Genomic DNA, 27,775 nt, shown 5'->3' on the forward strand with positions numbered 1-27,775 from the left:
CAATCAGACAACAAAAAGAAATCAAAGGCATCCAAATCGGCAAAGAGGAAGTCAAACTCTCACTCTTTGCAGATGATATGATACTTTATGTGGAAAACCCAAAAGACTCCACCCCAAAACTGCTAGAACTCATACAGGAATTCAGTCAAGTAGCAGGCTATAAAATCAATGCACAGAAATCAGTGGCATTCCTATACACCAACAACAAGACAGAAGAGAGACAAATCAAGGAGTCGATCCCATTCACAATTGCACCCAAAACCATAAGATACCTAGGAATAAGTTTAACCAAAGAGGCAAAGGATCGGTACTCAGAAAACTAAAATAATCAGGAAAGAAATTGAAGAAGACACAAAGAAATGGAAAAACGTTCCATGCTCATGGATTGGAAGAACCAACATTGTGAAGATGTCAATGCTACCTAGAGCAATCTACACATTCAATGCAATCCCCATCAAAATACCATCCACTTTTTTCAAAGAAATGGAACAAATAATCCTAAAATTTGTATGGAACCAGAAGAGACCCCGAATAGCCAGAGGAATATTGAAAAAGAAAAGCAAAGCTGGCGGCATCACAATTCCGGACTTCCAGCTCTATTACAAAGCTGTCATCATCAAGACAGTATGGTACTGTCACAAAAACAGACACATAGATCAATGGAACAGAATCAAGAGCCCAGAAATGGACCCTCAACTCTATGGTCAACTCATCTTTGACAAAGCAGGAAAGAATGTCCAGTGGAAAAAAGACAGTCTCTTCAACAAATGGTGTTGGGAAAATTGGACAGCCACATGCAGAAGAATGAAACGGGACCATTTCCTTACACCACACACAAAAATAGACTCCAAATGGTTGAAAGACCTAAACGTGAGACAGGAGTCCATCCAAATCCTAAAGGAGAACCCAGGTAGCAACTTCTTCGACCTCAGCTGCAGCAACTTCTTCCTAGAAACATCACCAAAGGCAAGGGAAGCCAGGGCAAAAATGAACTATTGGGATTTCGTCAAGATAAAAAGCTTTTGCACAGCAAAAGAAACAGTCCACAAAACCAAAAGACAACCGACAGAATGGGAGAAAATATTTGCAAATGACATATCAGATAAAGGGCTAGTATCCAAAATCTATAAAGAACTTATCAAACTCAACACCCAAAGAACAAATAATCCAATCAAGAAATGGGCAGAAGACATGAACAGACATTTTTCCAAAGAAGACATCCAAATGGCCAACAGGCACATGAAAAAGTGCTCAACATCGCTCAGCATCAGGGAAATCCAAATCAAAACCTCAATGAGATACCACCTCACACCAGTCAGAATGGCTAAAATTAACAAGTCAGGGAACGACAGATGTTGGCGGGGATGTGGAGAAAGGGGAACCCTCCTACACTGTTGGTGGGAATGCAAGCTGGTGCAACCCCTCTGGAAAACAGTATGGAGGTTCCTCAAACAGTTGAAATTAGAGCTACCATTCGATCCAGCAATTGCACTACTGGGTATTTACCCCAAAGATACAAATGTAGGGACCCGAAGGGGTACGTGCACCCCAATGTTTATAGCAGCAATGTCCACGATAGCCAAACTGTGGAAAGAGCCAAGATGTCCATCGACAGATGAATGGATAAAGAAGAGGTGGTATATATACACAATGGAATATTATGCAGCCATCAAAAGGAATGAGATCTTGCCATTTGCAATGACGTGGATGGAACTGGAGGGTGTTATGCTGAGTGAAATAAGTCAATCAGAGAAAGACATGTATCATATGACCTCACTGATATGAGGAATTCTTAATCTCAGGAACAAACTGAGGGTTGCTGGAGTGGTCGCGGGTGGGAGGGATGGGGTGGCTGGGTGATGGACATTGGGGAAGATATGTGCTACGGTGAGCGCTGTGAATTGTGCAAGTCTGTTGAATCACAGATCTGTACTTCTGAAACAAATAACGCAACATATTTTAAGAAAAAAGAAAAAGAAGAAGATAGCAGGAGAGGAAGAATGAAGGGGAGTAAGTCAGAGGGGGAGACGAACCAGGAGAGATGATGGACCCTGAAAAACAAACTGAGGTTTCTGGAGGGGAGGAGGGTGGGGGGATGGGTTAGCCTGGTGATGGGTATTGAGGAGGGCACGTTCTGCATGGAGCACTGGGTGTTATGAACAAACAATGAATCATGGAACAGTACACCAAAACAAATTATGTAATATATGGTGATTAACATAACAATAAAAAATTTTAAAAAAAAGTAATATATGAAGATTAAACAGCGTTCAGGCAATAAATTGCTGACTCAAATTTGAAATACTTTGTTGCCTTTCCCCTTTTTTTTTTTTGAAAGATTTTATTTATTTATTTGACAGAGAGAGACAGCGAGAGAGGCAACACAAGCAGGGGGAGTGGGAGGGGGAGAAGCAGGCTTCCCACGGAGCAGGGAGCCCGATGTGGGGCTCGATCCCAGGACCCCGGGATCATGACCTGAGCGGAAGGTGGACACTTAATGACTGAGCCACCCAAGAGCCCTCTTTGTTGCCTTTCCTTAAAGGATTGTTTTAGGGAAATTTTAATTTCTGTTTTCCTTAAAGAAAATTTTAAAATAGCTCTGTGAAATTGTGAAAACGGCTTCGTGGGAGGGGACGGTGTGGTTAAAAGACTCTGTTTCGTATGAAGGGATCCAGCTTTTGTTGGTGGCCTACTTTTCTGTCCTAACACAACTATGTTGTTTCAAATCTAAGTGAAAAGAGTAAAACTTACCTTCTAGATATTCTTTACCATGCTGGATAAGGATCCAAGTAAGGACATATGTTATTCATTTATTTTTTTCTCTTTAGTTTCCAACTCTAAAAAGCCATATGGCAAGTTCTCTTAAGTATTTTAAGCATAAATGAAAGCAATATATGATACAGGGAAGGGTTTCACTTTTTAGGAGAGGTATTTTACAATTATATATTCATAGTGTTAATATTGTCTTGATTTCACATGTTTCACAGGGGCCAATAGCATATCTTTGTGTACTTAGTAGGGAAAAATTCCAGGGACCTGAATTTTTCTTCCATAATAAACCCTTAGAGAGAGTATGGGTCATAGTGTATGTTGTCATGGCACAAGTTTTGGGTTAGAGAGCTAAGGTCACTGTTCCTATTATAGTTCTTCTTGAGATCACTTATAATTCTTGATTTTTCACCTTTTTAAAAAATTTTTTCGCTTTTAAATGTGGGTTTTAGACTCGGCCACATTGTCCCTTGTCCAGGTCAAGTAGATCGTTTGCAGGATCTTTGTCCATAGTGGCTTGGCTGAGCTTGGCAGCAGCTGCAAGGTGGTGACAAAAAGTGTTGGATCTTAGGATTGGGCATCAGATAATGGAGCACTTAGGAAGAAGTGTGTTACCTTGGTGGATGGGCATGATGCTGTGACTTACCCCTTTCCAGAGAATGTTCTAGATATATTCTCTGGGCAAATTAGATCAATGAGCTACAAAATGCAGCCAAACACCACATGTCTAGAGTCATGGGATGTTTCTATTTCTCTTAATTTGTGTTCTCCTTGAGGCAGGTCCTGAGCTAAGGATTTGAGTGTAAGAGATTTATTAGGGAAATGCTCCAAGGAGGAGCATCCCCAGCAAGGGGAGCAGGCTAGGGAATGGAGAAGAAACCAAAAAAGGATGTGTTTTTTTGTTTGTTTGTTTGTTTGTTTAGAGCCGAAAAGTCTCACATTTATTACTGAACCAACCTACTGGTGCAGAGACATAGTCACAGAGAAAAATCATTTCCATGATAAGACAAGTCTATGGCCAGGTAGGAAGGATGTTTACAGAATGATAGAACACATGACTTTCCTGCAGCTTAATTAAATATGTGTGCCAATTAAGTGTGTCATCTCATGATGTGTGTATGCCTTACAGACCCAGCTTGGTTCTTCTCCAGTGCCTCCTCTTGGAGTTGTACCTGATCTTATTACCAGTTTTCATCCGAATCCACTGGGGAATGGGACAATTCTGCTTTTGTTTCTTGGCCAGGAATCACTTGATTCTGAAAGTCTTGTGAGAAGACATGGTGAGAAGCAGTCAGCCACGCAGAGCAGGATGGCGGTGAAAAAGAGAGAAAGGATGTGGTTTTAAGTGATGTCTGATTCTCTTGGGAGCTCTGGAGTATTAACTATTCTAGGGTTTGTCCTGCTTCATGGGAAAGAAACTGGGCTGTTGTACTTCCACACTGGTCTATCATATTATTGGCTGCCAGCTGGGAGCACTGGGGTAGAAGTGACGGTAGGCCTCCCAGGCACTCCTGGCTCTCTGCATGGATGAGGTGGTTCCAGTGCTCAAGGGCAAATCTCAGAAGTCACAGGTGCTGCAGGCTGGAAGCACAGAGTCAATAAGAGGAATGAGTGGGTTACCAGCAGTAGCCAGTGTCCACTACACCTTCTGTAGCTTTTTGATCTTTCTGGGATTAGAAAATATTGAATATAAATCAGTAGACGTTAAAGAAGGCTTCATAGAGTATCCCTACATCTGCTTGTTCTTCTTTACCAAGGAAAAGCAGAACTAGGCCTGTTTACTTCCCCAGCTTCACAATAAACTGCTTTGTAAGGTGCTCTCAATCCTCTTCCTGGAAGGTCTAAATCCGAAGTTACCACTACCTGATGCTCTTGCCCAGCCTTCCTCCTGCCTTCGTCCCATAGCTGAGGTTCTAGCCCCAGAGCTCTCCAAGCACCCTGCTCTTCTAGAACTTTATGTACCACAATTCCTTGTTTGGAGTCTCTGACAGTGTCGGGCACATCTTTGAATCCTCTAGGAAGCCCCACCTCCACTAAGCTGAGTGCTACGCACATACTAGATCCTCCAGAATGAAGCACTTAAAAACTGCTTTGATAGCTTTCTTTTTTTCTGCTTCTGGTTTCTCTAAGTGACTGCTATCAGTTGAAAAAAAGTTAGACATGCATTTTTGGGGGGGCCATCATCCCTGTTTTATTGTTTGTCAGGTATTTTTATTGCTGTGTAACAAATTACTACAAATTCAATGGCTACAATAAGATACATTTACCATCTCACAGTTTTTGCGGGTCAGGAGTGTGGGCATGGCTTAACTGGGTCCTCTGCTCAGTGCCTACCAACACTGCAATCAAGGTGTCGACCAAATGGCATTCCCAGCTCATTCAGGTTGCTGTCAGAATTCCTTCCCTTGTTGGTTGTGGGACTGAGGCCCCCAACTCTTTGTTGTCAAGAGTCTGGAGGCTGCCCTCATGCCCTGGAAGCCCAAACATCATTGATTTATAATCTTACCTAGAGTGAAGCTTGCATGATATTGTGCTGAAAGAGGAAAACAAAACTGAGGCAGAATTTGCTTATTTAGAACCCTGGGAATACCCCAGTTCAAGTTCTGGGTCTCTCTTCATATTTACTCATGCAGAGACTATGATGTTGAGGAAATAGTTAACATCTTTGTGCCTCCCTTTTGGTCTGTACAGCAATAAAGGACGTTTCCATGACAATATCTGAGGAAACCAGTTTAGTATATTCAGTGTAATATATCTACTCAGATTCTGGGATCAGAGAAATCAATTTTGAATCCTGGCTGTGCCACTTACTATTGGGATGACCTTGAACATTCCCGAGCTTCAGTTTCCTCAGCCTTAAAATTGAGATAGAATGGTGCTTGCCTCATAGGTTTGTCAAGAGAATGAAAAGAAGAGGTCTAACAGACACATGTAAAGATGCTCAACATCACTCATCTTCAGGGAAATACAGATCAAAACTACAATGAGATATTACACTTGTCAGAATGGCTAAAATTAACAATAGAGGAAATAGCAGGTGTTGGCGAGGATGCAGAGAAAGGGGAACCCTCCTACACTGTTGGTGGGAATGCAAACTGGTGCAGCCACTCTGGAAAACAGTATGGAGGTTCCTCACAAAGCTAAAAATTGAACTACCCTATGATCTAGCCCTTGCACTACGAGGTATTTACACAAAGGATTCAAAAACACTGATTCGAAGGGGCACCTGCACCCTGATGTTTATATCAGCATTATCTACAATAGCCAAATTATGGAAAGAGCCCAAATGTCCACTGACTGATGAATGGATAAAGAAGATGTGGTATATATACACAATGGAATATTGCTCAGCCATCAAAAAGAATGAAATCTTGCCATTTGCAAGGACATGGATGGAGCTAGAGAAGTACTATGCTAAGCAAAATAAGCCAATCTGAGAAAGACAAATACCATATGATTTCACTCATATGTGGAATTTAAGAAACAAAACAGATGAACATAGGGGAAAAAGAGAGAGAGAGGCAAACTAAGAAACAGACTCTTAACTATACGGAACAAACAGGGTTGCTGGAGGGGAGGTGGGCAGGGGGATGGTTAAAGAGGTGATGGAGATTAAAGAGGGCACTTGTTGGGATGAGCACTGGCTATCACATATAAGTGATGAATCACTACATTGTACACCTGAAACTAATATTACACTGTATGTTAACTAACTAGAATTTAAATGAAAACTTGAAACTAAAAGAAAAAGAAGGAGGAGGAGGAGGAAGAGGAAGAAGAAGAGTTCTAAATAAAGTGATATATACCTACCCGGCCCATAATTACATGCTTGGTGCAGTAAATGTTAGCTATTATTATTATTTAAAACTTGAATTGTGGTGCATGTTAACCAGAGTTCAGGAAGAGTCTGGGTGGGCTGATTGGAAGACCTGAGTTGAGGAATAGAATGTTTTCCATTCTGGCAAGTACCTTTTTCTCTGTAAACCTCTTTTGTTCTCCATCTGTATGGTGGTGATGGAGGTGGTGTGTGTGTAGTGTGTGTGTGTGTGTGCGTGTGTGTTTGAAAGTGTGAGGATGATGAAGGGGAGAGAAGGAGAAGATGAAAGAAAGTCTCTAGAATGGTTTGGCCCCACAATGAAGTGGAAACATGTCATTAAGTTAGTCCATGGCGGAAAGCGGGGCACATGGTCCCTGCCTGCTCACCTTCTCGGCAAGCCCAGGGAAGCCATTGTCACTTCTTACTCTCACTACTGCTTAGGCTCTGTTTTCAAACCCAGAGCCTTATCTGGCACTGTGGCCTAGTGTCTTCTAGTCAATGAGACAGGCGTGAAAGTCAAAAAGCCTGGTTTTCACAGAAGAACCTTCCCAGTAGCTGATACATTTATTGCCACACATCGGGGGGTGGGGGGAGCATGGTTTTCATTCTGAGTTTGGTGTGACCAAACTGTGACCTGAGCTGGACTGGCCAGCTTCCCACCCCGTGCTACCTGTTAAATGCATGTCTCCCACCATTCCAGTGACAAAAGAGAAGATAATGCCCTTGGACACAGTCGTTCCTTAGCAATCATGAAGTCACGAGCAATGTGTTCGCCGAGACTTAGGCTGATCTAAATGTGTGTTCTCTCTACATCTTTCTCTAGTGGCTGTTTTGCCATCAACAGAAACTTGATTATTAGTGTCTCTTTAGGTGTTGGGCCACACAGAAACTTTCTCATTCTCTTATTAGTTTATGGCCATTAATATTTCAAGGTTTATCAAGTATTTTCTATGTACAGCGTCAGACTGCTACAAGAAAATTTTTTTCAGTAAAAGCTGAAAGCCATTTATATGAAATCCTCCAAATATTACCTGGTGGCAACCAAATGTACAAAATGAAAACACTGTCTGGGCTGGGTAACATGCCTGTGGATTGTGCCGTGTCTGCAAGCCGCCTATCTGCCATCTCTCGCTTATGGCTTTTTCTCATGGCCCAGGCTGGTTTGTGTCGTCATGTCACGGACTAAGAAGTGATCCTGATCTGTCACTCCTAACAAGGCCCTGGCAGCCTGATTTCACCAGCTGACCAATAGACGGAGATCATCAAGTTCGGTTTTTAGTTACTTGTGGTATTTTCCATTGCCAGAACCCCACAGAACTAAAGGGTTGATGCTTGTGCCAAATGTGTCACAGAGTGGAGAAATGTGAACAGTCGTGTTGCGATGTTAGGTGTGTGCAACCGTGTCCTGGCTCTGGGGTCCCTGCGTGGCAACAGTCTCTTTGTCAGGGGCTCCCACCACTGCTTTCAGAGGCTGTCGAGCCTCAAGGCCCATGATAATGATAAAAATCTTGAAGTTTCGGCAGCAGGATCCCTCTGTGTAAAGCTGATTTTGTGCTTATCTGGTCTTCCCCTGAACAACCTGAACCTGGGCTCCAGAAGTAGAATCCTGATTGGTACTTGAAAAAAAAAAAATGAATTCCATAATTGGGCAGCATTTAGTGCTTGATTTTACCAAAGGACAAATGATCACTGTTCTGCTGTTTGCTTTGTGGCTGCTAGATTGTCTTACGTAATTTTGATACTAATGAGGAATATTCCACATCTTGTCCAGTAAAACTGAATCAGGCAGGGTCTAGGTGGGGAATACATGACACTCACAAGGGGTGAGCGATTGGAATACAGTGAAGGGACTAGTTACAAAGGTTTGGTCAGGGCTGAGGGAGACCAGCAAGGACTGGGGAAGCAGGGAGCTATGTGCATCCTTAGACATGATGCAACCAGGGAAAGGAGAGGGTTCCCAGAAATAGCTGTAATTCTAGGAGAGGGCCGCCTAATAAGAGTTGTGGTCTTAGAAGAGCAGCACCACTGACAATCATGGCCCAGGGTGGGTGACTTCTCCCTCTTCCTGCCTCCAGTCTTTCTCTTGTGAGTGCTTCGCATTGGCCATTCCAGCCAGGAACTGGAAGGCAAGGAAGCCCCGTTCCGTCAGTCCCCAGCGGTAAGCCTCTGGGAGCACAGCAAGGTGGGAGAGGATGGAGAGTGAGTCTGGAGGGGAAGATGCACAGTATGCAGCACACCTTGCTGATTCTTAGAAGATGCTCTAATCACAACATGTCCCAGGTGACAACGTCAGCTCATTGCCAGTGGGCATGACTTAGTATGGTGCCATGACTATGAATGATCTATAACTTCTCTGACAAAGGACTAGGGAAAAAAGAAGCTCAATCCAAGTTATAGAACTCTGATCATGGTATGAATTTCTATGGTTTTCTAAAAGCATACGTTTCGAGGTGTTGGAGTGAACAGTGGCAAGTAAACAGCTGAGCCAGGGTCCCAGATGTCAGCCTTCCTGCACTGTGATTACAGTAATGCTTTTGGTTTGAGTGGCTGTTATTTCATGAAATCTTTGCAGCCCACCACAGGCCTCGCCATTCCCTGATGTTACACCCAGTTCTTTATGTTCCTGTCTGGCTGTTGAACACCCCTGAGTTTGTAACCCTCAATCTAAACTTCAGGGGAGTGGTTCTCAAAGTGTGGCCAGTATTCCCTGGGAATTTGTTAAAATGCAGATTAACAGACTCTATTCCAGACATACTAAGTCGGGAGCTTTGAGAACAGGGCCAAGCAAATTGTTTTAACAAGGCTTCCTGGACATTCTGATGCTCACTGAAGTTGGAGACCCCCTGTCTTAGAGGATAGGGCCCTTATTATCTTCCATCGAGAGCACATTCACCTCTGGATCCAGAGCCCTCATTTTCCTTCACACAGTAGCTACTAGTGTGATGTCCTAATTCAAGTCCTTTAGGAAACTGACCTCCATTATCAATAGTATTGGATTGTTCTTCCTGATTTATTATCACTCTAGTTATTTACTGGCTTAAAAATCATTGCATTGACAAGATCATATTAAAAAGTCCATAAAAGGTGGGAGTAGAACCAAAAAGTCAGTAGTGTTGGGTCATATGTCTGTCTCCTCTAGGTTGGGCTGGTAAAATAACGTAATAAAATAGATCAGGAAAACTCTAAAGCTTGACAGCATGACCCAGTAGGCAGGAGGAATACACAGGAATGGTGCCTGGTGAACCTCTGAAGGTGAGAATGTACTGTTTCCTCATGTGCCTGGGAGATCACTCTCCGCTTTCTTGCTCATGAGCACAAGCCCTAGAAGTGTAGAAGTGAGCTGATTTATTAATTAGAAAAATATAGTGAGTGTTTCCTGTGTGCTGGGCACTCTACTAGGGTTTGTTTGCCTGTCTGCTTCGCGTTTGGGGCTGGGGTAGCAGGGCAGTCCGTATTTATGAGCCTTGCCTATTCATGACCCTTAGCATTTCTCCAAACAACCTTGGCCACCAGAGCTGTATCTGACTTTAAACTGGATCTCAGTTTGGGGAGTGGCATTCAGATTAAGAATCAGTGATTTGCCCTTAAACTAAAAAAGAAATAAAAAGAACAAAAATATCAGGAAGTCCCTTGGAACCTGACGGATAATGGTTCCTCTTTCCCTATCTGCTGTTTTATTTTTACTAAAGGAACTTCTTCCCTCTCTAATTAATTGTTGAGCATCTCAAATAGATGCAAACATGCAAAGAAATGTATTGTAGCCCTGACGAATACCACTGTCAGTCTGATAAGCGCTGAATCAAAGTTGTTTCAACACAGATATTTCCATTTGATAAAGAGGCACTTAAAGTAATGAATAGGAACATTTAGAAAGCTTACATAAGTGGTGTCAGTTTTATTAATAAAGTATTAGGAGAACAAGTTTCATATTAAATCACAACTAACTGCTTCTCTGAAAAATAGTATAAATTTCTCCCTTCATAGAGAGGCTTTCATCCGAGACTCTCAGTGCATTTTTAATGGGTATTAAGTTATAAAACACTCTTATCAGATGACACTAAAAGATAACTATGATCTCTGTTTGATCAGAGAGAGGAATAGAGTCACCAAGGAGAAAAGCAACTTGCCTGAGTTTTCATAATCATAATGGCTACTTCTCCTTGAGCACTTACCATGTGTCAGGCACACTACTGACATGTTTTATATATACTCTTGTTTGATTCTCAAAAAAGCTTTGTGAATAGATATAGTGATTGAGACCCACAGAGGTTGAGTAACATCCTCAGTGACATGGTAATTTACCGGAGTTCATACTTAATGTGCTGTATATAGGAATATTAGTGGCAAACACACTTGAAACCTTTCTTTTTTTGGTACTGCTCTCACTTAAAGTTTCTTTATTGACTTAGGATGCTTAAAAACCTCAAATTCCCCAGAATAATGAATTATCCACCAGTATTATTATGCTGACTAAATCATAGTCAGGGCCTGATTTCTGAGTCGGGGTGACAGGTGTAGAGAAGAACTATCCAGCCCCCATTGGTCATGGGAAATTTCTGCAGCTGCACAGACTCTCACATGAAATGCTCTTTGTGGTACAGTGGAGAAAAGCAAGGACCAGCACAAAACTTGTAGTTTTGGGGAAATGATGCATGCATGACATTGGGATAGCCTTTCTAGCAACCATTAACCTGAGGTGGTAAGGTAAAATATCACACCAAACCCCCCCGCCAAAATCACAAATGGCAATGTGTTGTTAATATAGAAAGTTCATGAAAGGACAAACAGACCCATAGCATGAGAGCACCTCAGTTCCTACTTAAAGCCTACACTGATGTATCGGAAGGATCAGTGGTGGAAAGTTGTGCTCAGTGCTTCCTAACAGAGATGATGTCCTATTATGAATGATCAAATCCCAGGAAAGGACTAAGAAGCTGTGGTGGGAATCTCTTGCCCCTCCTTCTCCATCCCCCAAAAGCAGAAAGATAAGGCGAAAAATACACACTTCGAAACTAATTCCTATGGAAAAGACTTGGGCAGAGAGGAAATCAAGGAGAGAAGAAGAAAAAAAAGCCATTTGAGTCAAAGACCCAGAGGATGCTTAAATGAGTGCTTCCTGATTCATTGGCAGCTTTGGTGTCTAGTGGAGATTGAATCTTGACTAAGCACCTGCCATGTGTAAGTCTCTGTGCTTGGTGCTTTGAGGAAACAGGCATGTATATCCCCTACAGAGCATAGTATCTAATAGCCAAGACAAATTGCAGAATTATAAGTGAAGTCACAACGGAATGTGATAATGGTGCTAAATCATTTATACTAACAATGTCATGGAAGCACAGAACGGGGAAAGGATAGGTTCTTATTGGGGGAATTGGGTAGGATTTGGCGTTATGACTGGGGCAAGGAATATCAAGCAGAACAGTGAAAATGAAGGCACAGCAATGGGAAGTAAAATAAATGTTGAAATGAAACCAGCAGTCCCATTTGGCTAGAATGCAGGATGTGAAGGGAGAGTAGTAGAAGATGAGGCTGGGGAATGCAGGCAGTGAAAAGACGGAGCAAATTGTGGGACCACCTGTGCTAACACATGTAGCATTCATTCTGGACACAAGGAAAACTCTTGAAGACTCTCAAATGGGAGAGTGACAGGATCAACCCTGAGCCTTAGGAAGATGATCCTGGCAGCGATGTGGAGCATGCCCTCCTCCTTTCTTCCTCCGGGACTATGGGATTAGGTGATTACATGCGTTAGGATATAAATGAGTGGGAGGAGTGACACTAAGGGATAACCACACTAATCTAAGAAATAATTGTTTCTAAACGTTGGCAGTTTATAATGGGTGATAAATGAGGCATGACGCTGTTGAGAACTGGTTGTGTGTGACATTCAAGCATGAGGTGAGAGTTGGTGTAGAGTACCAGTCTATAGGTGTTGGCAGCGAGACCAAGAAAGGGTCATGGAAGCCTGTGATGTGGGCACTGGCAGGAATACAGCAGTCCCTTTCCATTCAGGCTACCATTACAAAACACCAGAGACTGGGGTGCTCATAACCAGAAATTTATTTCTCATAGGTCTGGAGGCTGGGGAGTCCAAGATCAAGGCACTAGCAGATTTGGTGTCTGGTGAGAGCCCACATCCAAGTACATAGATGGCTGCATCCTCCCTGTGTCCTCACATGGTGGAAGGGGCAAGGGAGTAATCTGGGATCTTTTTCATAAGGGCACTAATCTCATTCACAAGGGCTCCACCCTCATGACCTAATCACCTACCAAAGGCCCCATCTTCAAGTACCATCACACTGGGGATTAGGTTTCAGCACATGAGTTTAGGGGCAATATTCAGTCTATAGTGATGTCTATAGCATTTATTCCATAGCAACAGCTTTGGATGGGGTGGTATCACAAGGCTGAGAAAGTGAAGAGAAGGTGGTAAGCGTAAAGCCATAGTGCATGGTGGTGCATGGTACAAGCTATTTGTAGGTACCATCTGTGAATTGCAATCCCTGGAGTGATGTCACATACACTCTGCCGCAGCCCTCAACACCCACCCCTCCTCACCACTGAGGGTTTCAAAATAGTCCTGGATTGTGAAGCCCTAATTTAGGTCCTTAGATCACTTGGATATAAAAAAATATATATATCCTGTATATATCCATATAAAAAATACACTCTGATGTGTTATTGCTTTATTTTTCAGCAGTCTGGTCTACAGTAGTCTTGATCAAGAGAGACGCCTGTCCGTCTTCTGTTCCTCCACGGCTCTTGGCACAGTGCCCCCCTCCTCTTTTAAACAGAGCGGGCATTCAACTATTGTTGAGTAACATGCAATTCTAGAAAGAGATTATTAATAATTTATTTGTCATTTTCTTAAAGGAAGAAGGGAGGGGTGGTAGTTCAGTTGCCAACTCTTCCTTTCTGATACACACTAAGGAACACGCTGAATTGACAAGATGACTCTAGCCAGTAGAGAGAGACATGTCCCGAATGGCTCCACCTAAGCTCTGAAGAATCATAGCTGCCATTGATTTAGCAGTAGGGGCCACCATGGAGTGTAGAATCAAGAGCTGTAACTAGAGCTCCAGAAATCCTCTGGTTTAGAGGCATTGTGACATCATCAACAGACCTTAAAATAAGCTGGAATGCTGGGAGCTCAGAAGTCTTCCTTTCTTTCCAGCTTCTGTTATAGGTTGAACTATATCCCCCAACTATTCTTATGTTGAAATCCTAATCCCCAGTTCCTCAGAATGTGACCATATTTGGAAGTAAGTTTATTGCGGATATAATTAGTTAAGATGAGGCCATCCTGGAGTAGTGTGGGCCCCTAATCCATTATGACTGGTGTCCTTATGAAAAGGGGAAATTTGGACACAGACACACACACAGGGAGAATGCTCTGTGAAGATGAGGGCAGAGATAGGGTGGCATTTCTACCAGCCAAAGAATGTCAAAAATTGCCAGCAAACCACCAGAAGCTAGGGGAGAAGTATGGAATAGATTCTTCCTCACTGCCCTCAGGAGGAACCAATTCTGTTGACTTCTTGATTTCAGACTTCTAGCCTCCAGAAGTGTAAGACAATAAGTTTCAATTGTTGAAGCCACTCAGTTTGTGATGCTTTGTCACAGCAGTGCTTGTAAACTAATACACCAGCCCAAGGCACACCCAGACCTGATAAGGTGGCTATCCCTTGAGGGGCCTCTCTTCTGCACATGGCAGCAAGCACCATCTGCTCCCTGGCATATATTACTCCAGTGCCACATTTTCAGAATATAACTATGGTCTTGATTAGAAAGCAGACAGGAAGCAAAATACGTTTGTGTTTCCAGAATTGTCTTTGGTATCTATATTTGTGGGGCTGGAAAGTGAATCAAAGGCCCAGAGCTGATGGGGGCGCCTGGATGGCTCAGTCAGTTAAGCGTCTCTTGATTTCAGCTCAGGTCATGATCTCAGGGTCTTGAGATGGAGCCCCATGTCACACTCTGTGCTGGGCATGGAGCCTGCTTAAGATTCTCTCTCTCCCGGGCGCCTGGGTGGCTCAGTTGTTAAGCGTCTGCCTTCGGCTCAGGTCATGATCCCAGGGTCCTGGGATCGAGTCCCACATCAGGCTCCCTGCTCAGCAGGAAGCCTGCTTCTCCCTCTCCCACTCCCCCTGCTTGTGTTCCTGCTCTCGCTGTCTCTCTCTGTCCAATAAATAAATAAAATCTTTAAAAAAAAAAAAAAGATTCTCTCTCTCCCTCTTCCCCTCCTCCCTCCACTAGCACGTGTGCACATTTTCTCTCTCTCTCTCTCTCTCTCAAAACAACAATAACAACAACAAAAATCCAAAGGTCCAGAGCTGAACTACTATCACTCTAAGGTTGGACACTGAGCCAACAGCTTGAGGGATGGTCCCTGGGAGCCTCCCCTCCTGCCCACCAGTGATTCTTTCCACATTAACCTCAGGTGTAAGTGAGTGATGCCGAAGCCCCAGCTGCCTTCCATTTGCTCGGTTCTTTAGCAGAGGGAATAGACTTGGTTTCACTAGGTCCTCTCTTTGAAATAGTTTCCCTTGTGAATTTCTCCCCCAGTGAGACCTGACTCTTCTCGTCACACTGGAGTCCTCCTTCATGCCTTATTTTATTGGGCCTCGCAGGGCACTGCAAGCACTCCAGGGCAGGGATTCTGCTTTTATCTCTTCTCTAAAGCTCCAGTACACTGAACATATAATTTATTTAATAGTAACCATAAAAGGCCTTTGAAAGTAATCCTTGTAAATGGCCTTGTGACTTTTGTGATATTGAACTTCCAAAGGATATGTACTTGAGGTTTTTTAATATATTGAGGAAAAATGCTTCCAACAGTCTGAAGGGGTTGCCTGACATCTAAAGCAGTTACTCAATAGAGGGGAAAATGCTTGGAGAAAACACTTGGGCAGAATCATCCATGAGGTGGCATCAGCACTAAATAAAAAAGGAAATTAGTGCTTGGTTAAACTGCTCTAGATTAGAATTGTTTGCAAGATGAACTGTCAGCTTTGGTTCAGTATCACAAATCATTTCCCCTCTTCTCATAATTACAGAGCCACAGCAGAGAAGAGATGTGAGCACATTTTAGCGTAAATCAGGACTCTCACATTCAGCACTTAAAAATCTGACATTTTGTGCAGATTTTGTTAATATAGAAGGTTCATGATAATTAGGATAAAATTCTCTGTTGTGGAGGGCTACTGTCCTGTGCGTTGTAGGATGTCTAGCAGCACCCCAGCCTCTACCCACTAGGTGCCAATAGCAACCTGTCCCCCAAGTCGTGACAACCAAAACATCTCGAAACTTGATGAAATGTCCTGACAGGCAAAATCATCCCTGTTGAGAACCGCTGATCTAAATGAGGGAAAAAATGTGCTTCAAACATGTTGATTTTTGGATTCCTCCTGGGAAGGAATGAGGACACATCATGGTTCGTTTTTTAGTTACCACGAGCAAGGTACCTGGCTGAAAGATTTCTGAGGAAACAAGAAGGACAGAGCACCCCAATGCCTCTCCATGGTTTCTTATCATTATTTCTTGTCTCTGGTTCACTGACAGTCATTAAAATACTAGCCCTGTGGAATTCATAAGCCCACAAAATCTTCTGGAAAATTCTAGCTTCATCCAAACTAAACATTTACCCACTTGGGAAATGAAGTTAGGTCACATCCCATTTGTGTTAAAGATTTGTGTTAGAGACTCAGAGACCCCATCCTGCTTGTGGCCTGAATGTCTTCTTTCCTCTTGGAGCTTCCTTCCTGAGGGTCCTCTCGGAACCTAGGATGCTTACACAGTCTGGTGCTTTGATCTGGTTTATTAATTCCTCCGGGAGAAGAAACGTGGTCTCTGGCTATTGTTGCTGTTCAGTCCCTGCCTCCTGCTCTGCCTGACTAGGGTCCCACTTGACAGCACTTCTTGACACAGGAGGAGGATGAACCTCTCTCTGGTCCCTCTAGCCCCCCTGGACCTGGTATCTCAGAACGACAAAACTTTAGGTAAATAGGGCTCTAGCTCACACTCATGTACAGAGACATTTCCCAAGACACTGCCATGGAGCTTAAATGGCTGGTCTGGCCACAGCGGGTGCCTGCACCATGTCCCTCCCTTTGACTGTGAGGAGGAACTCTGCTCTCCGCATGCTCCAAGGGCCATCCTGGTTCCTCTTAGTGCCTGTGTGGTGCAGCTGGTACTCAGAGGTACTCCTTTGGAGACAGCACTTTTAGTATCCGTAGTTGTTGCTGTCCCTCATCTGTCACAGCACTGTAAAGAAAGAGGGTACCCTCAGATAACAGTGCTGGCTGGGGTGCACTGGCTGGGCTTCATGAGGCTGCACGCAGTTCACCACCCTCACCATTGCTGTTCATCCCCAGGATGACTCATTTCTCAGAATGCCCCACTATTTGTTCATTTATTAAGTCTGTCTGCTGACATTTTTTGAGCACCTACTTTGTGTTAGGTCCTGATCTAGTTGTGAATATGACCGACAAGAGCTTATACTCCAATGGGAGGGATAAGTAAACACATAAATGAAGAAGATGATTTCGGATTGTGATACGTGCCTGAAGGAAATTGACAAGGTAATGGATGGTGTGCGACGAGGAGGGTAGCTACTTTAGATACAGCTTTAGAGAATCACCTCTAAGGAGGTGATATTTGGTTTGAGACCTGAGGGAGGGTGAGTTCCCAGCCATGCAAGGAGCTGGGGAAGAGTTCCAGATACAGGGAACAGCATAGGCTATGGCACTGACACACAAATAAGCTTGGCCAGTTTGAGAACATTACAGGGACAAGTGAGTGAGAGGAGGTGCTGTGAGATGGGGCTGGAGGGCAGGCAGGGGTCTGGTCTTGAAGGGCTTTGAAAGCCAAAAAAACAAGTCTGCATTTAAGTTCAGGGAAGCTATTGGAGGGATTTAAGCAAGGATTGGCATGGTCTGACTGACATTTTTAAAAGACCAAACTCTGGCTACTGTGGGGAGAGCATAGTATCGGAGGAAGGAAGGGCTGGAAACAGGGAGATTGTTGGCAGATTACTATGGACCAGGCTAGAGATACTGGAAGTATGGATTAGGGTGATGGGCACAGAAATGGAAGGAAGTGGATGTGTGTGAAGTACATTTTGGGCAGAATCAACAGAGCCTGCTAATGAATTAGATGTTGCAAGAAGAGCATTAAGTGGTTGGATGTTGATGCTCTTTGTTGTGAGGTGGACTCTGAGGGGAGAATTGTATTTGGGAGTGACAGGAATAAAATATTCTGTTTGGGACATTCTAAGTTGGTATAATATTAGACATCAGGTAAGAATACCAAGTAGGGAGCAGGACCTGTGATTTTGGAGCCATCCACAGATAGCTAACTTAGAGCCATAGGCCTGGCTGAGATCACCTAGTGGACTGAGCATGGTCGGAGATGAGAAACGAGCCTGCACCGAGGCCTCAGGCACTCCAACATGAATGGTCAGGTGGAGAAGTCATACCAGGAAGGCAAACTAGGAAGGAACTGTTGGAGAAGAAGGAGGAAATCCAGGAGACTATGGGGTCCTGGAAACTAAGAGGTTAAGTGTTTAAAGATGGAAAGAAAAGTCAAATGCATCTGGTGCTTCTGAGAGGGAAGGAGAGATGAAGGAAGGCATAGAATCATTGGGTACAGGGGTGCCTGTGTGGCTTAGTCAGTTAAGCGTCCAACTCTTGATCTCAGCTTGGGTCTTGATTTCAGGGTTCTGAGTTCAAGTCCTGCGTTGGGCTCCACGGTGGGTATGGAGCCTACTTAAAAAATTGTGTGCACATCTGAGGCTGCCATGGCACATGCAGGATTTCCTACCTGCCTGCCTCCGTTTGGAAGGAGCGTACCTCTGAATTAAGTATTCAGATTAGTCAGTCTTAGTTGGTGAACTGTGTAGGAATTTTGCTATTTGCTTCAAAGTAGGGAAACATAAAACGATATATTCATTTATTTCACTGACATCCATCTAGTGCCCATTACATGCCAGCCCCCAGAGATAACAGTGGGAAAAAATAGATGTCCGTTTTCACAGTCTGTGTGGTGCTGTGTAGGAAGGATAATGACCCCTCAAAGATGGTCACGTTCTAATCCCCGAATCTGTGACTGTGTCTCCTCACATGGCAAAAGAGACTTTGCAGATGTGCATAAATTAAAGATCTTGGCACAGAAAGAGTATCCTAGATTATCTGGGTGGACCCAATCTAACCACAGTGTTCCTTCTAAGAGGGAGGCAGGAGGGTCAGAGGCAGAGAAGGAAATGTGAGGACGGAAGCCAGAGTGATATGGGGCCATGAGCCAGAGAATGCAGGCAGCTTCTAGAAGCTAGGAAACACGAGGAAATGATTCTCCCCTAGAGCCTCCAGAAGGAATGCAGCCCTACCAGACAATTTTAGACTTTTGACCAGCAGAACTGCACGATAATAAATTTTTGGTTTTTTAAGCCACTGAGGTTTGGTAATTTGTTATTGCAGCAAGTGGGAACTAATACAGATGCTAATCATATTAGCACAGAGATAAATCAAGTAATTACAAATTGCATAAGCACTATGAAGGAAAGAAAAAGGTGTTGACGAGAAGTTTCAACAGAGGAACCGATTTTGATTAAGGAATCAGAGAGTAGTTTGTGAGGAGTGAACCTTGAGCTGAGAGCGGAAGGATGAGGAGGGGCTAGGCAGATGGTGAGGGGGCAGCATGTGTGGAAATCTGAGGAGCTTGGGGGTTGGGGCAGAGACAGGGTCATGAGGGTGGAAAGACGAGGGCAGTGAGTGATGGGCAGGGGTGCCAGGCTTCACAAATAAAATAACAGAACACCCAATTAAGTTTGAATTTCAGCTAAATGGTATATGATTTTTAGTATAAGTATATCCTATCTGTATTTTATCTGACAGCTAGTGTGAGGGAGATGAGATGCAGATGGCAGATCATGCAGGGCATTGCTGAAGAGCTTGAATAAAGCTCGATTTTATTTTTCAGGGAAAAAAATGCTTTGTACGCACTTTTTGAAAGCTCAGTTTACCCCCACCTTTTTTTTTTTTTAAGATTTTATTTATTTATTTGACAGAGAGAGACGGTGAGAGAGGGAACACAAGCAGGGGGAGTGGGAGAGGGAGAAATAGGCTTCCCGTCGAGCAGGGAGCCCAACGCCCAGGACCCTGGGATCATGACCTGAGCCGAAGGCAGATGCTTAACGACTGAGCCACCCAGGCGCCCTTACCCCCACCTTTTAAAGAAAGATGCATAAACCATCCATATTTATATTTTTAAGTTGAAAAATTAAGAAAGGGAGGACTATTGGTTTTGAGGAAAGGCTGAACTGGAAGAAAAATGGCGGGACCCCAGCTTTCATTGCAGACATCTCTGATCGCTCCCCTCTTCACTGAGCCCAGCTGTGGTCTCAGAGTCCCTCTCAGATTTGTTCCTTTTGCAGCCACCACTCATTCAATGCATGTGGCATCCAAGCTGAAACCCATGGTATATCATGGAACCTATGATTTTTAAGATGCACCAATATTTGATATAGCTCTCAGAAAATAATGGTAATGAAATCATGACACATTACTTTCTTATTGTTTTGGGCTAATTTAGACATAAAACATTAGCATCTATCTCTCTTTTGAACGTATGAAAAGTTAAATGCCTGAATTGTCCAAATCACTCTTCTATTCTGTCTTTGAAGTCTATGTTTTCCATGTTGTGCCATCAAGAGTGATGGGGATCTATCATTTCTTCACTCCATTATTGTCTCCAACATTTTCTTCCAAGCTGTTGACACCCATAGTGCAAGATATGATGTTGGCATTTTTAAGATTTTGCCAGAAGGTACCAATGGAAGGTTTTCAAACAACAGCCAGGATTCCTTTTCCTCCTCAGATAGTCTTTAAATGGTTTATTGACTGAAACATGAAGAGGTTGGTGTTGTTCTGTCATGCCACTAGGAATTACAACAGAGTTCACACATTCAAAGACAATGTCAACTACACCACAGCTACCACTGGCTAACAGTGATTGTAAGATGTCATTAGCTCTAAGACAAATCTGATTTCAGAGGTGTTAGACCTGAGAAATCTATATCTTACAAAATATGGTAATCATCATTACTAGGCTGATCTTTAATATTTCAAACACCTGTAATCTTCCGGAAAGATGAAATTATCAGCTAAGCATGAGTTAATTGTTTGTTTATATGAAATCATCCTCTAAGGAGATGTTTTTTTCCTTAGTACCCAGTCACTAATGCAGACACCTTTATCAACCACAGTGGTCACTGAGCATGGAAAGAAATGCAACCAAGGTTAATTAGGAGTTCATCTAGATAAGGTTAGAAATCACCTCTTCATTTCACCTTAGAAAGTGGCGGTATTGCTATTTCACTTACTAATGGGCAAGTGTGGGATAAACTAATAAAACAAAGTAAGGCAATTAAACTCTAATGATGCTCTAAGGTCAAGCATCCCAGATATGCAGACATTCCAGCAATAGAAACTGTATTTGTGTTAACACAATGATTATTTGTGTTTTTAGATTAGAATTGATTATGTAATTCTCAGTGTCATGTTCAAACAAAATAATCTATAATAATTTCCAAAAAATGACTTTTGGTAAAACGGGCTCATAAGCTTAGACATTACATATACCCACCACTTTTAAGACTGCAGTGTTCCTCAGTTAATCTAGACAGATGAGAATTGCCTGTCTTCATAAAGATGTCCATGTCCTTCATAAAAAAATCTAGAGTCCATAAATTGTTATGTATTAATTTGTAGTATTTTGCTCTATGTGATAGCTATAGTATTAAAATTTTGTAGGTGATCTTTTCTTTTTTAGAAATCAAAAAATATCTTTTTTAATTGTACCACAGAATGCTGACATTTAAAAGAACAGTGGCGGGTGCCTGGGTGGCTCAGTGGGTTGAGTATCCAACTCTTGATTTCGGCTCAGGTCATGGTCTCAGGGTCCTGGGATTAAACCATGTGCCAGGACTCCCTGCTCAGTGGGGAGTCTGCTTCTCCCTCTCCCTCTGCCCCTCCCCCCAATAAATAAATCTTTTAAAAAACAAAAGAATGTGGGATGAATAATTTCCTCATAATTTTTAGTTCATTCATTTTATGAGTTTTGAGGCCTAAGTATTGAATTTTCTTGAAATAGGTAACACTACAACTGGCTAATTACAAATCTTCAGCTAGAAAGTGTATCTACATTTCCTCCTATGATATTTTGGAGGATGTTTTTGTTTATTTTTGATTTTTGCTGTCTGTTGCCATCCAGTCCAGTACACTCATCCACAAGATGAGGAAACTGAAGCCCAGAGATATTAGGTTCACCTAGGGGTTCAGGTCCCTGGCATCTTATTCCAGGGCCATCTCTGTTGACTTTGGTAAAATGTTCAGTGAAACTGAGAGGCAGTATTGTTTATCAACACCTTATTTTAAAAACCATCTCTATTTTTTTTTTTAAATCCACCAGGGTTTTTTTTTTTTTAAAGATTTTATTTATTTGAAAGAGAGAGACACAGTGAGAGAGGGAACACAAGCAGGGGAAGTGGGAGAGGGAGAAGCAGGCCTCCCGCGGAGCCGAGAGCCCGATGTGGGGCTCCATCCCAGGACCCTGGGATCATGACCCGAGCCAAAGGCAGATGCTTAACGACTGAGCCGCCCAGGCGCCCCAGAACCATCTCTACTTTTAAACTTAGCATGTCCATGATCATCTTTCCTCTGAGTAAATTATTAAGATGCAACAGGTGTTTCTGATATTGAACAGAAAAAGGCTTAGATTGTATAATTACCTCTGCTTCCTCTCTTAGTTAGGATTTTGTTCACAGAACATCTGTTTCCTTATAACACTTGTATTGATTTTCACTTTTGTAATAATGCCTTCGAGCAAGAAAAATGAATATTTAAAAAGACTGGAAAGCCATTATATTGGTGTGCAGAGTCAGACCCATTAACCAATTAATTCGTGGCTCATGTAAACTTCTATTTTCTCTTACTTCAGAAATCCCATAGGATGTCAACTGTCTGGCTTTAGTCAAGTCTATGAGTTCTATTTTTATATTAATATCATTTGTAAACCTCACCTGATTCCTTTTGAGTCTCAAGTGGTTCTTTTTACAGACTGAACACAAAAATATTTATCTTTTCTAGGTAATATTTTGATAGAGATAATCTATGTGAACAAACTTATGAGAAATACATTATCCAAGATAATATATCAGGGCTCCATGTGATTCTTCTTGCTATATAACCTTGGTCATTTTACTGAACTTCAATTTTTTCATCCATAAAAGAAGGATAATGCTTCCCTGAATAAGGAGCAAATCAAATATCATTTTAACGCTCTGAAATAGTACTTGGCAGAGGTCAAAAGAGGGACTAGTACCCAAATAAAACAAGAGAGTTACTCAGAGTTACAATTTTAGAGGCAGAAAATGCTTACATCTGCAGCTGGTTCAAACCCTGTGTGTTCATGTGTTCTCTTGGCTTGAAGCTTTCTGGCCTTTCCCACCACCCCCCTTTTTAAGGTCTGGGGGTATTTTGTATTTCTTTTGTGCTTGATACTTTTTGTGAATAGGGTTTAGATGGGCAGGGATGGATTCTTTATTTTTCCTCTATTTGTTCAGTGGGATTCATGGAATTTGAGTTGCCAAGGTGTTGGGAACACCATGAAGTTAAGATGTTGGAAACACATGAATCCATCTGGAACATTTACAGTGCATCTCAGAAGATAAGGAAACCAGAGGGGACCCTTGGAAAGAAGGTTTAATTTTCCCTTCGCACTTGTGCCTACCTTTCTGGATTAGGAACTCAATGATTTATTATGAGATGTGTGTTGTTATAGTTAAAGGAAGGGGCTGTGTTGAATGGAGAAGTGAGAAGATTTTTAACATAGAAAAAAGGGCTGGACTTTGTCAGCTTTGAGGAAAAGTTTGCTTTTTCAAGCCATACTTAAGATGATACCTCACATATTCATGATGTTGATGGGCACCATGAGCTGAAAAGGGTTCCTTAAGGTTCCTCTGGATAGATTAGCCTATGTCTTCCCTTCATTACTCCAGAACATCTGGGAGGCCAAGTTTTCTAAGGCAGGAGGTTTGCTGGTAGAAATAGTAGTAGTCGCATGTACTTGTAGATTCAAGCGGAGTAGGCCTAGTAGACTAGTAGATTTCAACCATTATCATTTATGCAATAAATTGGAATCAGTACCTTGTCCTCTGCCACATCTCCTAATAAATTACCAGGCTTGCTCTCTTGGTGAGAGCACCAAGAAGGCAGTAATGTTGCTGGAATTATTTTAATATAAAATTATGAGATCCTCAATATGAGATCATATTTCAAAGTTCTATCTGACATTGATGAAACAAATGAACATGTCCTTTATTTGACTTATGTTTTGTTGAATAGTAAACTGAGCATAATCATGAACAAATATGAAATTTTATAGATCCAAGCTGATCTCAAGCAGAAGATACTGTATTAACAAGGGGGTGGGGAGGTGGAGGTTGAATCTTCTGTGTTTTTAATTTATACACATAGGTAAAAAAAGGATGAGAAAATGGTTTCACAAGAGAAAAATGAGAAGTGAGATAGTTTGTCATTAATGAGGCAGGATACATTTGGGGCAAGAAAAGGCAATATCGTCATTTGGAGGCATCTCTCATTCTCTCCTGTCAATTCAAATGCTGTGTAATTCATTTAATCTGCAATGTTGCTAAAGAAGTTGTTTTTTCACATTGCTTTCTTTTTTTTATTTTATTTTATTTATTTATTTGACAGGGAAAGACACAGCGAGAGCAGGAATACAAGGAGGGGGAGTGGGAGAGGGAGAAGCAGGCTTCCCGCCGAGCAGGGAGTCTGATTTGGGACTCGATCCCAGGACCATGGGACCATGACCTGAGCCGAAGGCAGGTGCTTAACAACTGAGCCACCCAGGTGCCCCTTCACATGGCTTTCTGAGGACGAGCAATGGCCCATTAGGTCAACTGTTAACGTCCCTTGCCTAGGGCCATGGAGACTGGGCCTGACTCCTTCCTTCATTTGCAAGTGACAGATCCCTAACTCAAACTGGGTTCAGAAAACAAAACCAAAACAAAACAGAATGGAATTTATTGTCTCATGAAACTGAAAAGTACAGGGGATGTATTGAGTTCAGGTGAGGCCTGATACGAGTGCCAAAACAGTGATGACCCTGTCTCTCTCTATTTTCTTTTGAAGCAAAGGTGACCCCAATAACTCTAGGCTCACATTTTACCAATATAAGTGATCTCAACAATTACAGAGCCTTCCATAAGGTTCTGGCAAAAGTCCTGGAGTTGGCCCTCACTGCTTTGAGTCTTATAAAGCTGAGTTATGGAATAGAATGATTGGCCAACACAGGTTTACGTGTCCATCCTTGACTCAGGGGCCTGGGGTGGGGTGTCCAGCTTCACCTAAACAGTATTGACCTAAAGCGTAATAGGCGTGGTTCCTCATGGGAAAAGCAGAGGCTCTTATCACGAAGAAGTGGTGGGGGGCAGACAAGAGTAGTTATGTGTTCCCTCCAGCCTTTCTTTGCAGTAGCCTTTCTCGTAACAGAAAGGCTGGCTCTTGTTTTAGTCCAATTTGACTGTAAAGCACCAAACCAGCTAGTTCCATGCCTTAGTCTCCTTAGGAAATGTTTGTAATAATGTTCATATTAAATTCTATTAAAGCAGTAATTTAGAATATGTAAAATGGTAGAGTCTAATGGTGATAATTCCTTTTAGAGGTGACTTTTAGCACCTCCATCAATTAGCTTGAAAGATTGAGCTGCTTTTAGTACAGTAGTCCTGGCTGGAAGCTTCCTCTGGAGGATCTCATTTTATATATTCATACATTTGCATGTTTCCATGTAATATGCATAGACTGCAGGCTTTTTTATAAATTAAAATTTTTATTATACCAGTTAGGGTCAGAATTTTTAGATTTCTTGTCTCTTCACTTCTTACCACCTACCTACTCTCTGTGACTGAATATCAGAAGCTCACAGCTAGAGAATGCACATGAGGTTCAATATTTCTACTGCACATTTTGCTTTGTTTTGTCTTTCATCATTTCTGCTATTTGTCCAATGATCTCCAGAGGCTTTGGGAGAGTGGATGGGGATTATGGCCTGAGTGTTCCACAACTTAAAGTAAATATATTTATCACATCTCCTTCCTTACCGTGTGGTAGTATAAAATCAAGAAAAGGAAAAGTTAATTTCTTTCTTTATGACAATATCAATAGTTTCTGAGAGCTTTCCCTCATATCCTATTGACTTAGCTGACTATAACCACAGGACAACAATAAGGTTGTTTGAGGATTAAATAAAATAAGGACTTAATAGAATCAGTAGAGCTTACAAGCCTATCTCGGTTTACATTCCAGCTTCATCACTTGTATGACCTTGGGCCAGTTAATTCACCTGCATATGTGCTTGAGTTCCCTTCTCCATCAAATGGGATAATAATAGTACTTATTTCATATGAATGTGATGAAAAGTAAGAGTTAATGTATATTGGGGTGCCTGGGTGGCTCAGTTGGTTAAGACTCTCAGTTTTGGCTCAGGTCATGATCTCAGGGTCATGAGGTCGGGCTCTGCACTGGGCATGGAGTCTGCCTGAGATTCTCTCTCTCCCTCTTCGTCTGCCCCTCCCCTCACTCAGGCGCGTGTGCGCTGGCGCGCGTGCACGCGCACACACACACACACACACACACACACACTCTAAATAAATAAATAAAATCTTTAAAAAAAAAGTGTATATTAAACAATTCAAAGAGTTCCAAGGAATTCCCTCCCCGACACAAACTGGCTGATTATGATGTCCCCATCTCTCAGTTCCTGGGGTTCCCAAGCCCCATTCTGTTGGGGTCATGTCACTTCTCTTGGGAGTCATCTTGGGTAGGATCCCTTTTAAGGCCACCAAGCCAGCTCCCTTGCTGGTCCCCAGCATAGGACATATCATTTTGCCTAGTCGTTGAAAGAAGGGCTATTTGCTCCTTGTGCTGCTCTTTATACTCTGTTGTTTTACAGGGACATCTCCAGCTGCCAAATCCCACTGGGGAGACTCAGGCTGCAAAGCCTATGAACCCCAGACCCTAGTGGACACGTGCCAAGTTGCCCCTCTACCCAAAGCGAGGAGAAACCCTCCCCCTCCACCACTTCAGGGGGAGGGGTGCGAGGGGGCCACGGCACAGCACATCAACAACTCTCTTCAGAGTGGTCTCTTATAGGTGGGCTGAGGTTATGTACCCTGCCTTTAGGGGCAGGGGGATATTTGACAACTTTAAAATTTTTCTCTGTCTTTGTGGCCTCATCCAAAACTGAAGGCAGAAGATTCAATTTTAGGATTCTACTTTAGCGGTTATTGTCATCAGCCTCCAGAATCCTATAGAAAAAGAAGCACTTGAGCTAAAGAGTCGTTGACCGGTTTCAGAGTGCCGTGACCTAACTATTCCCTCAAAGCAAGTCACGTGGCTTCTCTAAGCCTTGGTTTTCTCATCTATAAATCGGGATCAATATCACTTGATCTGCGTAAGAGCCAGTGAGATAATGTATGCAAAATGCTTTGCAAACTAAAAAGTACTTTAATATATAATACAGAGATGAAATTTTTCTTAGCTAGAGCCTTATTATTTGTTGTCTAATTATGCTGTAGTCAATAAACATCAGTCTGTGTTTTGTATTTTGTTGGCAGGTGGAATTTTTCTGGAAAATATAACATTTCAAATCACTGTTTAATATAAAAATAATAAGGAGGTCTCTGTTGGCCTAGGTGGTTCATAAAATGTTTCTAATGACTTGTGAGGTTGCTAGATTTTGCACATAAAAATACAAGTATGCCCAGTTAAATGTGAATCCGATAAACAAGAAATAAGTTTTAATGTAAGTCCATCCCACATATTATACAGGATTTTATCTAGTAACCCCACTAATAAATCAGTGGACTGTGAGCAGAAATCTAATTTCTACCTAACTTTTTTTTATATTTCCAGATTCTAGCATAATGCCTGACCCCCAACAAGTGCTTCATACATAATTCTGGAATAAAACAATATTAGAATGTGTATTTGGAAAACTCCCGGCCGTGTGACAAATCACATTTAGCAACCCTTGCAAATTTTGGTGTCCTCGTCAGTTAAGCAAAAGTAATAATTAAGTGCCTCACAGATGAATGGAAGGGTAACATGAAAT

At 42.4% G+C, this 27,775-nt stretch overlaps 1 protein-coding gene and 1 pseudogene across 1 annotated transcript in view; one reads left to right on the forward strand and one right to left on the reverse strand.

Moving 5' to 3' along the window:
* The window catches only part of SLC35F4 (solute carrier family 35 member F4), a 229,206-nt gene that overhangs the window by 142,335 nt on the left and 59,096 nt on the right, over positions 1-27,775 (forward strand). The window lies entirely within an intron of this gene.
* LOC113909916 lies at positions 3,893-4,048 on the reverse strand (annotated as a pseudogene).

This window comes from Zalophus californianus, chromosome 6 (genome assembly GCF_009762305.2).
Source record: "Zalophus californianus isolate mZalCal1 chromosome 6, mZalCal1.pri.v2, whole genome shotgun sequence".
In the NCBI taxonomy this organism is placed as follows: domain Eukaryota; kingdom Metazoa; phylum Chordata; class Mammalia; order Carnivora; family Otariidae; genus Zalophus; species Zalophus californianus.